Below are 15,142 nucleotides of genomic sequence, written 5' to 3' on the forward strand. Positions count from 1 at the left end.
GGCAGATGCTGAAGCTGACACTCCAATACTTTGGCCAACTGATGAGAAGAACTTACTCATTAGAAAAGACCCTATTACTGGGATAGATTGAAGGCAGGAGGAGAAGAGGATGACAGAGGATGAGATGGTTGGATGGTATCACTGACTTGATGACATGAGTTTGAGCAAGATCCAGTAGTTGGTAAAGGACAGAGAAGCCTGGCATGCTGCTGTCCATGGGGTTTCAAAGAGTCAAACATGAGTGAGTGACTGAACTGAACTGAACATACCCATAGCAAATGCTGTTTGTAACTGTCATGGTTCTCCAGCAAGATGGGGCTCCCCAAAGCCCCATATCCCTGGTTAGTTTTCACCCATGCACAGAAGTCACTGCCTAGCATGCAAAAGGCATTCAGTGACTTCTGATTGCAGGGGGACCTCCATTTTGCTAGACATAGAGGAGCAAAGACACATTTATTCTCCTGTCTCAAACAATTTGAAAATAGAAGAGATAAATGAAAGAGCAGATTTTTACATCAAATGTCAGGCAACAGAGAATAGATTCCTGAGGCGGGGTGCAAGCAAGGTGAGTTCTACAATTGCCCCAATCCTAGAAATAATTTCCAACACATACATGGAAGGGCTATCTAGGCAGAGACCAACGGTCTCCTAAGGAGAAAGATTTGAGACTCTAGATAGTTAGAGATCACAGGAGAGAACAACACACAGAGAAATGCGTGAGTGTACAGGTGATACCCTTCCAGTTTACAACAGAGAGTTAATAGTACTGGTCAGGATTATAGGGAAAAATCCCTGAGTCTCAAATTGCACCAAGTCTAATGGTGTCCCCACCCACCAGCATGGAAATTATTCATAATTCCCATGACATCAGTATGGCCCTGAAGACAATATTGCCTTACTAGTGGGGAATAGTAAACCTGGTCTAAAGTCTTGTCTTATATCAGCTAAAAAACCTGAACAGCAAACCTTCAAAAAATACAATTTTTTCCACGAAATTAAAAGTGTCTGCAAACAGTGCCATGAATACTTTTTAAAAATTAAGAATATCCAACATCCAAAGGGTAAAAATTGCCACATCCAATATCCAACTTAAAATTTCCATATGAAATGTGAAAATATTTGGCCTACATCAATCAAAATATTGTAAAGTAATTATCCCCTAATTAAGGTAAATAAATAAATTTTAAAAAATTTCCAATGTGTAAAGAAGCAAGAAAATATCCAAAATGAGGGTAAAATCAATTAGTAAAAACACAGTTAAAACATACATTACATAATTAGCAGGGAAGGACATTAAAATGCTTCCTAGAATAATAATCTTTATAGTCATGAAGCTGAAGAATATTGAGTATGTTAAATAGAGAAATGGAAAATAGGAATGAAAAGACTGTGGGAAAAAATTAATTGTGCATCACAGAGATTTGAAACATCTTTAAGAATACTAACATATATGTAAATGGAATCCCACAGGAAGTGAAAGGAGAATAGAGAAAAGAACTTCATAATTACTGGCTAAAAATTTTCCAGATATGATGAAAGCTTTAAACTCATTAACACAGAAGTTCAATTAATTCAAAGACAAGAAATAGGACAACTATTCAAAGGTGTATGATAATTCATTGTTTAAAACAATCAAAGAAATGTAACCAGAAGGAAAAACAGACACAATAGAACAAAAATGAGAAAGACAGCATATTAGGCATATAAAACAATGTTAGCCAGAGGACACTGGTACCACATCTTAAAATGCTGAGAGAAATATAATTGACTCAGAATTCTACACCCAAGAAAAATACATACCAAAAACAAGATAAAATACTTTCTCAGATGTACAACAACTATGAGACGGCATCACCACCAACAACCAATGTAACAAGAAATGTTTTTTACCAGGCCTCAAACGTGAGATCTCTATAATTCTAGACATCTCAGTCTTTCAAAAGACCTTTATAAGGACAAACAAATATTAAAGTAGAAATAGTCATTGTATTTCTACCCACTTTGAGAAAGTATTGCTAACTCCTCAGTTCTGGATCTTGCAATGCTGGTGGACTAGATGGAGAAGTGATGTGAACAGAAGTAAGGAAGGTGAGACAGGTAGGTCAGAATGTGAGGTAACAAAGACAAGGTATTAAGAAGCTGAAGAATTGAGAGAGATTTGGGACCTGAGTTGGAAAAGCAGTTTTCAAACCAAACTGGGGCATATGATGTGTATAATCCTCACTTCAGTCCTTAGAAGATCTCTACTGACCAGTCTGCCTCTTTTTTTCTGGAGCACAGTTCAGGTCCATCTAGCTGTTTCTCATTGCTGTTCCTTTCTCATGGCTTCCACACTGTGCCCAGCTGTTCAGCCTAATCCATTCAGAAAAGGATTGTTCTTTTAGGCAGGTGATGCAGGCTGCCTACAAAATGATCTATTCTCTGCTTCTTTTTCAAAACTGAAAATAGTTTGTTATATAGCCATGAGCCCAGTAGCTACTGGACTGACCTTCCTACCCACCCGTGCTCTTAGTCATGACTGGTGACTTAGAAATGCAAGCAGATCTGTAAGAGGGATTTCTTGGAAGACTGCTTTCAAGGAGCTGATTTAGCTGAGAGATGGGACTCTTCCCTTCCCTACTTTCTTCCTAACTGTTGTCTGGATTTCAGTTGTGATGGCTGGAACTCCTGCAGTTGTATTGGACAACCATGTGACCTTGGAGATGTATAGCACCCAAGCTCTGGCTGGTCCACCTCCAGCCTTGTTTCAGTGGGAGAGAAAAATCAAGTTTATCTTGCTAAAGTTATAGTCGTTTTAGTTTTTTGCAATGTGCACGCAAACTTAATCCTGGTACTACTATGTGTTTAATGTGATATAGCCTTATTATTTTGTTGGGTTTAGTGAATATATTTAAGTTATGCATTTCTAGTCTTTTATTTTATAAATTGATTCATCAACCATTATACCTAAATTTTATAAATGCAAAATTATGATTATAATCATGCTTTCCTTTAGATTTTGAATTTTTGTATTTTCTTATCTTCTTTCCTTTCTTCTTTTCTCCATATTGGTACAGCCTGGATCATTCCTCTCTGTTAACCTCATCCATATCCATATCTGCAGGCCAAAACAGACCAAGAGCTCTGTGGGAAGAAAGAAAGAAAAATGAATACAGGGATATGAGTGAAGGATGGTGTCCCTTGTTACTCATCATGAATGTTCTGAAGTAGGATCACATTCCCCTGCCCTTCTGTGTGCCCACAACCTCCAAGTTTTCCATGAACATGGAAGATACTTTGGCCAGTGGAATTTGACTAGAGGTGATATGTCACTTCCAAATTGAAGTATTATATTCTATTCCACTAGCTGGAATGCAGATGTAATGACAGCACCTGGAGCGGCCATGTTACACCAGAAGTAAGTAGCACAGGTGGAAGATATGACAAGAAAGAAGTGGGCCCTCATCTCGGTGGAGAGACCTGAGCTAACATTATATGAAAGAGAGTTGAAATTGTATTGTATTTAAGATAATGTTATTTAGGGTTTGATTACAGTCATTGAACCTGTAACCGAACACTCATAATAGAATAACTGATCTTTGTGTTAGCCTTGTTTTGACATTAGGGCCTGAATGAGACAGTATCTACTGATATATACTTAGAAATGAGTCAAGTGACAGCCCTGACCTCTGGAAGGTGTTATCTAGTGTGGGATTCAAAAACTGAAGCAAGAACAAAGCCACATGGCAGGACAGCTTCAAGATCCTGTAGGAACCCTTGGCAGGGGAACCTCAATCAGTCCTGATCTCAGGAGGTGGCTTGAAGCAGGGACAATCCTCTGTCATCTCCTCCTAAATAGGCCATGGTGCCAAGTTTCATGTAAAAGTGATTTATTTCAAATTCCTTCCAGAGTGTTTTCCCTTTGAAGCCAGTGCTTCAGATATGAATTTGAGACCTGATTTGGGAAGATCACAAATGCCCCAGGGCAACTAACCTGGTGGGCCAAAACTACTGAGCCTGAGTACCCTAGAGACTGATCTACATCAGGAGAAGCACAGGATTGAAAAGCCAGTGCACTGCAATTACAGAGTAGCCCCTGCTCGCTGCAAATAGAGAAGTCCTGAGCAGCAATGAAGACAGTACAGCCAAAATTTAAAAAATAAATAAATAAATAAAAATTCTTGCAGAGAAACCAGTGAGGTCTCAGGGGAAGCAGGACATGAAAAAGGATGAAACCAGTCTGGGTCTGATATCATGCAAGTCATGGAGAGGGAAGCAAGAGCCTGTTTTCATAGGGAACTTGGGATGTAAGTTGTGCCTCAAACGTGCCCCAACCCAAGGCTAGGGAGCTGGGATTTCACTCTCCCACTAGTGCCTCCATCTCATCCTTCAACTAACACCCAGCTGGTGTCTCCAAGCCCTTGTATTAGATCCTCCAAAGACAAATCAAAGGTGACACTAGAAACAAATGACACCAAAGCTCAGGAAAATATAACCTCAGAGAATGTCTAGATTTCTGCACCCATTCTGGCATATCCAGCATCATATCTGAAATTCTGAGAGTCTAAATAACTCCATGTTATGCATTAAAAAAAAATCATCTTTTAATCTATATAGTATGGTTGATTTACAGCATTGTATTAATATTAGTTGTATGAGAAATTAATCAGCTTATAATCTATATAGTAGTATAGTTGATTTACAGCATTGTATTAATATTTATTGTATGAGAAATTAATTCCCTTATACACAGACATGTATCCATTCTTTCTAGATTATTTTCCCATACAGGTTATTACAGACTATTGAGCAGAATTCCTGTGCAATATAGGAGGTCTTTTTTGATTATCTATTAAATAAAGTAGTACACATATATTAATCTCAACCTCTCAATTTATCCCTCTCCCACCTTTCCACATTGCTAGCTATAATTATTGTTTTGATGGAGGGAAGTGTCTAGGCCCTTTTTGGTTCAGGGTCTGTGCTTGTGAGAGTTCAGTGGCCAGGGAAAGTAAGCCTGAGAGAGACTCATTTGAGATGATGCTAAATATTGAGAAGGACCTGGCCATGCAAAAAGCTGGGAGAAAAACATTCTAGATGTGGGAAGTAGCCCCTGCTAAGGACCAATGTAACCAAGTTTAATGAATGACTACCATTCCACTGCCAATCTTCCTTCCATGCTTGGAACTTGGCCTACAGGTCAACCACCATGACCTCATCCCATGCTTCATTTGTGAGTTAGCAGCAATGAACTATGTCAGCCTTCTCAAGAAGGAAGAACCTGGGGCTATCACAAGGTTGAATATGCTCTGGACTCAGGGATGTGTATACAAACTGGTTATCACCAGGAGCATCAGGTGCCAGGGGCACCACCAATGCTTCTGACTATCTCCATGTAGTTGTTCTCAGGAGTAGAAATGACAAGGAACTGATAGAGCAAAGAAACAAATAATGCCTCTTCTTTCATCTTGCCCCATGTGATTCCCATGGCCCTTTGACCACACTGCTCTCTGCCCAAAAACTCTTTCCTCTTTTGCTTCCTCAAAGGTGGCTTGTGAATTTCCTCAGCACCTGACTGTGAAGCCTGGTGGCTGAAACTCAACTCACAATCAGCTGGGACCCAGAGTTGCCCAGCCTTGTCCTGAGTTTCTGTTCTTTTTCTCCAACCAGATTCATAAAGCAAAGTCCCTAAAAAACATAAGGGTGATTGTAATTTTCTCAAGGCCTTTGAATCTCCAAGGTCTATTTGGAGCATCAAAGAGAGAATGTATTACCCTGCATCCAGGCTAGTCTCAGACCTCACCCTCCTCAGCCAGGGGTTCCCTGAGGAAACATAAGACACTTACCTAAGTTGCCAGAAGTCTGAGAAGAGAATGCTTCTCACTGTGAATGGAGGTTCACATTATCCAGTCACAAAAAGGTCTCTGTTGTCTGAATGAGGATTGGGAGCTCTGGAAATTCTGAGTTGGGAGTGAGTCAGTCACCACCTGCACGACGGACTCCTAGGGTCACTACAGCTGGGGCTCCCCACTGTGCCTGGAACCCAGAAGAAACAGCCTGCAGTATTGCTTTCCTGCTACTACAAGAAGGTAGGTCTGCTGATAAAATCAGAACCAGACTTGAGGGGCAATGGGAGAGGAATTTACACTCTGGTGCTTGCAGATATCTGAGAGCTTCCCAGCAGTGGATGCAATTAAGTTTTCTCTCATCTTTCCCTTCATTGAAGTCGCCTGGTCTGAGAACCAGAGTTCCTGGGTCCCAAGTATTCACTAATTTACCTGCAGCTTTAGAGTGAGTCATACATCCCAGGGTTCAGTTTCCCATCTCTTGGATGAGGGAGACTGGACTTGCTCAGTGGCAATCAGTGGACAAGTGGATCAGAGGTGCATGTTTCTGAGGATGCTGAGGTTGCCTATGGTGGGCAGGGGGCTGTAACTGTCGGGTGATGTTCATGGGTCCTGGGCTCAGGACTGGGAGTGGTAGACCACTTGGCACACAGCTGCTGTGACACCGAGGACTTAGAGGCCTTGCCCACTGGAACTTACCATCGTTTAGGTTGTGTGGGATAAGATCAGGTACTAAAAAGTCAGAAGTTACCCATGGGGACGTTTGTAGATTCCTCAGCAGAAACTCAAATTAGACTGATGAATCATCTCTGCTAAAAAACTTGGGGAACTAGATACGCCAGGACCCTTTGACAAATTTTGTAGTATTTTAAATACTATTTAAAGTAGGTCATCTTTTGAATGACCTGCCATTTGCTCTCTGGCTTGGGATGATACCCACAGTTAGAATGGAATCAAAGGGCTCTGGGGGATACTGTCCCTCTCCCTGTGACTCAGTAGGAGTGAGTACAGCTCTCTCCCCTCCACATCTGGAGCAGGAATTCCAGCAGGAAGGACGTGACCTCCAAGTTTAACCGGAAGACTCAGGTAGGTCTGGCCCTCAGGTAGGCATTATTCTTTTCCCACTGCTTCTTCCTTCCCTCCTGCGTCCTGTGCAAGCTGCCCACCTCCTGGTTCCTGGGTTCTGAATTCTTGCTCCCTTCTCTTGTAAATATCCATGCAGTCCCACTTGTGGCTTCCTCTCTACCCAGGCCCAATCCCTCACATGCAGATAGCACTAAAGAAGGGGAAACAAGTACGGGTCTGCCCAGTTCACTCTTTCTAAAAATATCTGCATTCCTTCTGCTTCCAGACCCTGTCCTGAATCACGAACATCTCCAGCTAGTTGACTCAGCTTATCAGGGTAATGGGGAGAAGGCAATGGCACCCCACTCCAGTACTTTTGCCTATAAAATCCCATGGATGGAGCCTGGTAGGCTGCAGTCCATGGGGTTGCTAGAGTCGGACACAACTGAGCGACTTCACTTTCACTTTTCACTTTCATGAATTGGAGAAGGATATGGCAACCCACTCCAGTGTTCTTGCCTGGAGAATCCCAGGGACAGGGAAGCCTGGTGGGCTGCCGTCTATGGGGTTGCACAGAGTCGGACACGACTGAAGTGACTTAGCAGCAGCAGCAGCATGGTAATGAAGATGCAGATGGCGGGGGGTGGGGGTGGTGGTAAGGTTGTTATGTGTGGGGGATGGTTTTCAGATGACAAGAGATGAGTTGGAGTAAGGAGAATGTGGTCCTCCAACCGCTCATTCATTGGGGACCTGCCTGAATCTGCTACCTTGGACTCCTCAAGGTATCTCTAAGACAGAAATTTCAAAATGGACTTTCTATAAACTTCTTACTACAAAACGATTTCAAACATAACAAATATAATAAAGAAGAGTGTGATAAATGCTATATTTTATCATTTTGGCATGAATAAGTACAAAACTAACCTCTTAGTCCCACCGGTTGTCATTGACTGGAGTCTATGCAACATCAAGGTGGTGGCCAATTGAGTTCCAGGTGAAGACATTCTTGACTTGCATCAGTCTTTCTCTTGTTGCTATCTTCTCACATGTGGTGGTTGAAGGGAAGGAGGAAGAGGATAATAAGAGAGAAAAATAGGGAGAGGCTAATCCCATCATGAGGGACCACTGTCAAAAACCCATGTCAACCTGGGTACCTCCCAAATGCCCTACTTCCTAATACCATCACATTGGGAGCCAAGGGTGGACACAGTTCAATCCATAGCAGCTATGCAGATCTGCTTTTAAATTCAGACAGACACTCATTTCATTCTCTTTTTTACTTCTTATTCATTTTCCTGAAGTATTTTAGGGACTAGATGGACAATTTACAAAATGTACATAATGAGTATTTGGGGTAAAATAATGGGATGTTAAAAAAATGCACTTTGTTCCCAATAAAATTAACATCTAATATCCAGTCCATGTACAAATTTTCCTAATTCTCAAAAAGCAGTTTTCATGGTTTATTGAAAGAATGTAGTCATATGTTGCACTTGGTTGTTCTCCTTTAAGATGAAATAACTGTTCCTCTCTCAATTTTAATGCCATTAATTTGTTCAGAAATTGGGCAGTAGCAGGGTGGATTGTCTTACAGAATGTCCCACTATTGGGTTTAGAGCAGGAGTCCACAATACCAGCACAGTGGGTCAGGACCAGTACCAGTCCTTGGTCTATTAGGAACCAGACCTCCACAGAAGGAGGTGAGCTGAAGGCCAGTGAGTGAGGCTTCATCTGTATTATAGCCGCTCCCCATCACTCTCTCATCTCTCCCAGAATCGACAGTCTAGCTTGTTTTCCTGGAACTGTTTGTAGTTACATAACCTATGCTTAATAGAAACAAAATAGCATAAATATTGATGATCATTTTCCTTTCTCACTTCTCAGAATGGTGAGTTGGTGCCCTAGCAAACTATCACTGTGTCAAATAACATGTTGCCTATTAACATTTGGACACATTTGGCCACCTTAAAATTAAATATTAAAAAACTAAGATCATGGGATGCAGCCCCATCCTTCATAGCAAATAGAAGGAGAAAAGGTGGAAGCGGTGACAGATTTCTTCATCTTAGCCTCTAAAACCACTGTGGATGGTGACTGCAGCCATGAAATCAGAGGACGCTTGTTTCATGGCAGGAAAGCTATAAGAAACATAAACAGTGTGTTGAGAAGCAGAAAAATCATTCTGCCCAACAAACTGGTAGATGTTTGGGCTTTTCATTTGCATTCTTAAACTTTCTGTCCAGGCCCCATTGGGCTTTGAAGTGCCTTAGCTTTCTGGTCCTTCACAATTCCCAAGATTACTTTGTTCATTTCTTTACCCAGTCCTGAAATCAGCCGTCTCTTTAAGAATCCATGCATCGTCTGCTGGGAAATGTATTTAGAAGCTACATGTTAGACCTCAGAATAGTCACTGTTATCAAGTTGTCATTATTTGTAGGCTTTACATTGGTCAGAGTAGGAAGTAAACATTTTCCTTAAAAAATAAAATAAAAAGGAATATAATTAGTTGCTACAAATGTATGATTTCAGTTCAAGGTTTAAGACAGCAGGGTTTGAATTATACTTCTTTCTGTTACCTGTGAACGTCTTTTTCTAGCCACTGAAAGGCTTATTTCAGAACATTAATTTTAATTATTGTCTTTTTTTTTTTACTGTTAACATGCATATGATTCTGTCACAATAACAGAAGTTATGAGGAACAATAAGTTGTTGAATATAGTTTCAGATTTCTTTCCTGTTTTTCTCTTGTTTATCTTTGGTTTTGTTTTGGATGGGCAGTATTTTGTTTTTCCTTAGAAGATATTCCACTCTGAATGCAGTCATAATTCTGAATTTTAAAGCCACTTAAGTAATGTGTGGTTATGGGCAGCTAGTCACCAGCTTGATGCAATTGGATTTATCAGTCTCTTTGTTCTCAATTTGTTCAGTTCAGTTCAGTCCTTTCAGTCGTGTCCATCTTTTTGCAAAGCCATGGACTGCAGCATGTCAGGCTTCCCTATCCATCACCAACTCTCGGAGCTTACTCAAGCTCATGTCCATCGACTTGGTGATGCCATCCAACCATCTCATCTTGTCTTCCCCTTCTCTGCCTGCCTTCAATCTTTCCTAACATCAGGGTCTTTTCCAATGGGTCAGTTCTTCCCATCAGGTGGGCAAATAATTGGAGCTTCAGCTTCAAATTCAGTCTTTCCAGTGAATATACAGTACTGATTTTTTTTAGGATGGACAGCTTTGATCTCCTTGCAGTCCAAGGGACGTTCAAGAGTCTTCTCCAGCACCATAGTTCAAAGGGCATACACGTGTGTCATTTGTCAGTGATGTCATATTTCCCCTGTTGGGATTTAACCACCAGAACTGAATTTAAACAACATGCAAAAATGAGGATTAAATCACAGTGCCCCATCTAAACACACCTGGCAAAAGGACAGGTTCCTGTTGTAATCAAGGGACAGGCATGGATTGATCTCATGCAGGAATAGGCCCTGGGAGTGTTGGATGAGTCATTAAACACAGTTGTCTTTACTTGGCTGCCACAGTAGTTGTGTCTTCTTTGATTGGGAAGACATTTAAAAATTATTTTTTGTATGTTTGGTTTGGCAGATAAAATTTTTCATGACATAGACCCTATGGGGAAATTATATCAGAAATATATCCATTTATTTTCAGCAGTTAAATTTTGTTGGTTTGTATGTTCCTGATGATCTTTCTTTATAAATAAAAAGGAAACACACATGTTCAGTATGCATTCAGTCTCTTTTTATATCAACCGACATGAATTAAATTCCTATCTGTCCCCACTGCATTCCCAACTCTAGGCGAGAAATAAAAACCTGCAGAGACTGAATGCTTATTCCAGCACATCACTGTGGAGATTTCGTTCCCACTGTTTTTTGGGGAAAAAATCAGTTGCTAACATTAAAATCAGTAGATTGTACATAAATATTCAAACTTTCGATTCTCTTGAAAACATGGCCAACTGGCCTGCTTTCCAGAATGGGTGAAGTGGAGGAAAGGCTGCTCCCAGTGGTAAGGCCTGTGCCGCTCAGGGTTCAACATGGCCACCTAGTCCTAGTGTCATATCTCTTGCCTCTGGGGCCATGACTTCGTGAGAACTAGACTGCTAGGTCTCTTAAGATAAAGACTACTTTTGTCTTGATCAACTTTGACTTTGAAGCCTTTAACCCAGAACCTAGCACACAGTTCTTCCTTGTATGTTTGTTGGATGCTATAAAATATTTTGTGGATGCATATGACATTTCTTCCAATACTGAAACCATGCAATTGAAGTACTGTTCTGCCCTAAATCTTTGATGCAGACTGGCATCATAGGTGCCCCTGATGTCTGCCATTAGACCCACTACCTAAAGCCAACTGGGCTTTATGTCCCTGGGCTGTGCCTGAAGTCTTCACTTTGCCATTTGACAACCTATCCTCCTAGCAATCTTCTCACCAATGAAGACAGCAATGCGTATCTCATGAAGTGGCTAGGAAGATGACATGAAACAAAGAATGTTGAGCATGGCCCTTAGTATCCATTTTTATGATGTTCTTAGCAGTTTTTTCTCCAAGTAGGCAAGGTTATCCATCTTCTTAGATGTCCATAAAGATCAGTTTGATTTTCCAGCCAAGATTCAAGGAAGAGATTACAGTTCAATTCTCTGTATTCTGTGAAGCTTCAAAGTCCATTCATCAAGGACACTGATGAAGGTAAAGTTTTTATCGAGACCTTTGTGTTTTTTCAGACCTATTATTGGCCTAAAGGGCTAAACTAGGGCATGTCAGAGCATATATAACTAGGGGCTCCCGGTCACCACTACATGCTAAGAACCTGAACTTCCCTGAGTACTTAGAGCCAGGAAAGTAGCATGAAGTGGCTTGTGCTCCTCGACCTGGTGGCCTTCTCAGATTGCAGAATCATGTAAGTATGGAGACTGTAAGCCACATCATCTTCCTTTCTGTGATTTTTATTTTCATCTAATTATTCTTCTACTCATCAGATTTAAAATGGAATGGAATATTTCCCTGACAATCTTAAAGTTTAACCCTTAAATATTGATAAGTACCTTGCTATAGGAACTGTGGGACCCACAGTTCTTGGTGTAGATTTGCATAGTTGCACAACTCTGGGGTCCAGTCATGTCATGACCTATTGAAATTGGAACTCCTTGCAATTGTTCAGTGCACAGTCAATGCAGATGTAGGTGTGGTCCTGGGGAATAGCACTTTTCTAGGTTTTATTTGGCATGTTCTTTGTTCCCTCTCTATTTCAGTGTGTATATGTCTATGTCTGCATCTCTGTATCACTATCATTTATCTCTCTATCCCTTTGGAAGTCTCTATGAGTGTATTTCTCTCTGTGGTGTTTTCTTTTAACTTTTCTTTTAATTTTCTGCACTTCCTGAACTTGTTCCCTATATCCTGGATTCTTCTTTTAACTCTCTCTTATCTTTCAATTTGGAGAAAGATTGGGAGAGATACTTATACACTGTTTTATATCTGACAAACTGTGTGACCATAGCCAATTCACAATCCTCTTGCATTTCAAATTCCTCCCTTGTAAAAGAAGACAGGAATCCCCCTTCTAACTCCTTCCCTGAGCTTCTAGGAGAAGGATACAGTGGGGTGGCATCAGCAGTGCTAGTGGCTGTCATATTGAGACTTCCTATTTATCAGGAACCTTATATTCATCACTTCACTTATCCCCAAGATATCCTATATGGAGTGTTTGAATCGTTACATTCCACCATTTTACTGAAGGGAAGACTGAAACCCCACATGGTCATATGGCTTACCCAACATTACAGAACAGAATCTTTATTCAAACTTATGTCTTTGCCATGGAATATGCATAAAATTCTTATAATAAGGTGACTCATAAAAATGATTGGAAAGTACACAGTGCCATTACAATGACAGTTATACCTTAACACTGACATCTAATTGTAGCATCTTCTTTGTTTTCTTTGTCAAATGTTCAGCGAAAGAATATCTCTAAGGTACTCACTCCCTGAGGAACATCATGGATGTGAGAGTTTTGGGAGGATGGTGCTCCACAGCACCCCCTGATGCTCTAGCCTAGCACTGGGGCTCATCTGAAGATGCCACATAGGATATTGGGGCTGGGGCTCCTCCAGGAGGCAGAAACATTGGGCAAAAGGGCCCCATGCAGAGGAGAAGGCACTTTCATCCTCAACTGTTGGTCTTGGTGTTGGGCCCAGAAATTACCAAGTTGTAGGTAAACATCCATTTCTGTGTCAAAGATGTGTCATTAGTTTGAGGGAGATTGTTCCTTCTGAGAAGAAGGCAATGACAACCCGCTACAGTACTCTTGCCTGGAATAACCCAAGGACGGAGAGGCTTGGTAGGCTGCAGTCGATGGGGTCGCTAAGAGTCAAACACCACTGAGTGACTTCACTTTCACTTTTCACTTTCCTGAATTGGAGTGGAAATGGCAACCCACTCAAGTGTTCTTGCTTGGAAAATTCCAGGGATGGTGAAGCATGGTGGGTTGCTGGCTATGGGGTTGCACAGAATCAGATACGACTGAAGCAACTTAGCAGCAGCAGCAGCAGCTCCTTCTGAACTAAGGGAGTCAACTAGTTACAGATGAAGAGTGAACCATCTCTGATCAGAAGGTAGAACCAACTGCAAAGCAAATATGAATAAACAGGCAGAGTAATTCTGTTTCCACAGATGCAAGAACCACAGGAGGAAAAAGTTACTGAACCTGTATTCCGTGTAAGGCAATAAGAATCTAACACAGTGCTTACTGTTTTTAGATTAGAAAAAGGGCTTATTTGTCTTCAAGAATGCTCATGTCAGCCTGAGAAATAGGCAAACAGTAAATACATGTCAAATTAAAGAGTCACTTTTGTGGCATTGATTGAATGTGATCAGAGTTTAGAGTTAGAACCTGGGGTTGATTAAGAAGGACCTCCTGGAGAAGCAGAGAAGGCAATGGCAACCCACTCCAGTACTCTTGCCTGGAAAATCCTATGGATGGAGGAGCCTGGTAGGCTGCAATCCATGGGGTCGCTAAGAGTCAGACATGACTGAGCGACTTCACTTTCACTTTTCACTTTCATGCATTGGAGAAGGAAATGGCAACCCACTCCAGTGTTCTTGCCTGGAGAATCCCAGGGACGGCGGAGCCTGGTGGGCTGCCGTCTCTGGGGTCACACATAGTCGGACATGACTGAAGCGACTTAGCAACAGCAGCATCAGCCTGGAGAAGGGAGTGCTAAGGCTGCATTTGAAGAGACTATAGAGTTTCTCAAATGAAGGCACCAGGACTTCCCTGGGTGTCCAACATTTCTGGAGGTCCGGTGGTTATGCCTCTGTGCTTCCAATGCAAGAGGTACCATTTCAATGCCTGGTCATAGAATCAATATCCTGCATACAATGTAGCACAGGAAAAAAAAATCAAATGCAAGCACCTATGTGATCAAAGGCTGTGAGCTTCACAGTGGTTGGAAAGTGATCTCAAGAGATATATGACACACAGAGGGAGACATCAGTGTGGGAACAGAGGGTAGCCAGTTCTGCTCTAACCCACTCCCTCCTTCTCCATGTAGATGTTCTACATGGATAAAATTACCATTGGAACACCCCCTCAGGAATTCCAGGTTATCTTTGACACAGTATCATCTGACTTGTGGGTGCCCTCCCTCTTTGCTCCTGTTGTGAGTACAGACACCCCATACCCGGACCATCCTTCACTTGCCCTGCCACCCTGTTTCCACCCTTGGCACCTGATGACACTCATCTCTTGGTTCTGCAGCTACACAAGTTAGGTTCAGACATTACAAGTCTTCCACCTTCTGGCCTACCCAAAAGACCTTCAGGATCACCTATGGATCTGGGAGGATGAAGGGATTGTTTATGACACCATTTGGGTAACGTGCAAAGAGAAGCTGAGTCAGGACTGGCTATGGAGTGACCCCTGCTTGCAACAGATGCAGGATCATTTGTCAGGGCCCTTCCTGGCCTAACTTCCATAGATATTGGTCATCTTACCCACAGGATCCTGTCCCTGGGGAGGCAGTGCCCATGGTGACACACGAGCAAATGGATTAGCTAACCCAGAGAGTGGCTTGAGGTGTGGACTTGCAGCTCCTCTGCCCATGAGAAGTTCAAGATTCATTTTGCTGGGTGCAAGAAGATGGGAAAAAAGCACCCACTTTTATATTCACAGACTGTTCCAGCCACTTTCAGGTGATAACTGGTTTAATTCTGCAACAACCCCACAAAGC

At 41.8% G+C, this 15,142-nt stretch overlaps 1 long non-coding RNA gene across 2 annotated transcripts; it reads right to left on the reverse strand.

Moving 5' to 3' along the window:
* Positions 1-2,879: 2,879 nt before the first annotated feature.
* On the reverse strand, positions 2,880-7,959 carry LOC129653644 (uncharacterized). 2 transcript variants are annotated; one of them, XR_008715182.1, is made up of 3 exons: positions 7,815-7,959; positions 5,826-5,939; positions 2,880-3,123 (listed from the first exon to the last, which is right to left on the reverse strand). It is a non-coding gene; the product is annotated as an uncharacterized LOC129653644 (long non-coding RNA). The 2 variants fall into 2 exon arrangements; XR_008715181.1 differs by having other exon boundaries at positions 5,826-6,015.
* Between the last annotated feature and the right edge of the window lie 7,183 nt (positions 7,960-15,142).

This window comes from Bubalus kerabau, chromosome 5 (genome assembly GCF_029407905.1).
Source record: "Bubalus kerabau isolate K-KA32 ecotype Philippines breed swamp buffalo chromosome 5, PCC_UOA_SB_1v2, whole genome shotgun sequence".
In the NCBI taxonomy this organism is placed as follows: domain Eukaryota; kingdom Metazoa; phylum Chordata; class Mammalia; order Artiodactyla; family Bovidae; genus Bubalus; species Bubalus kerabau.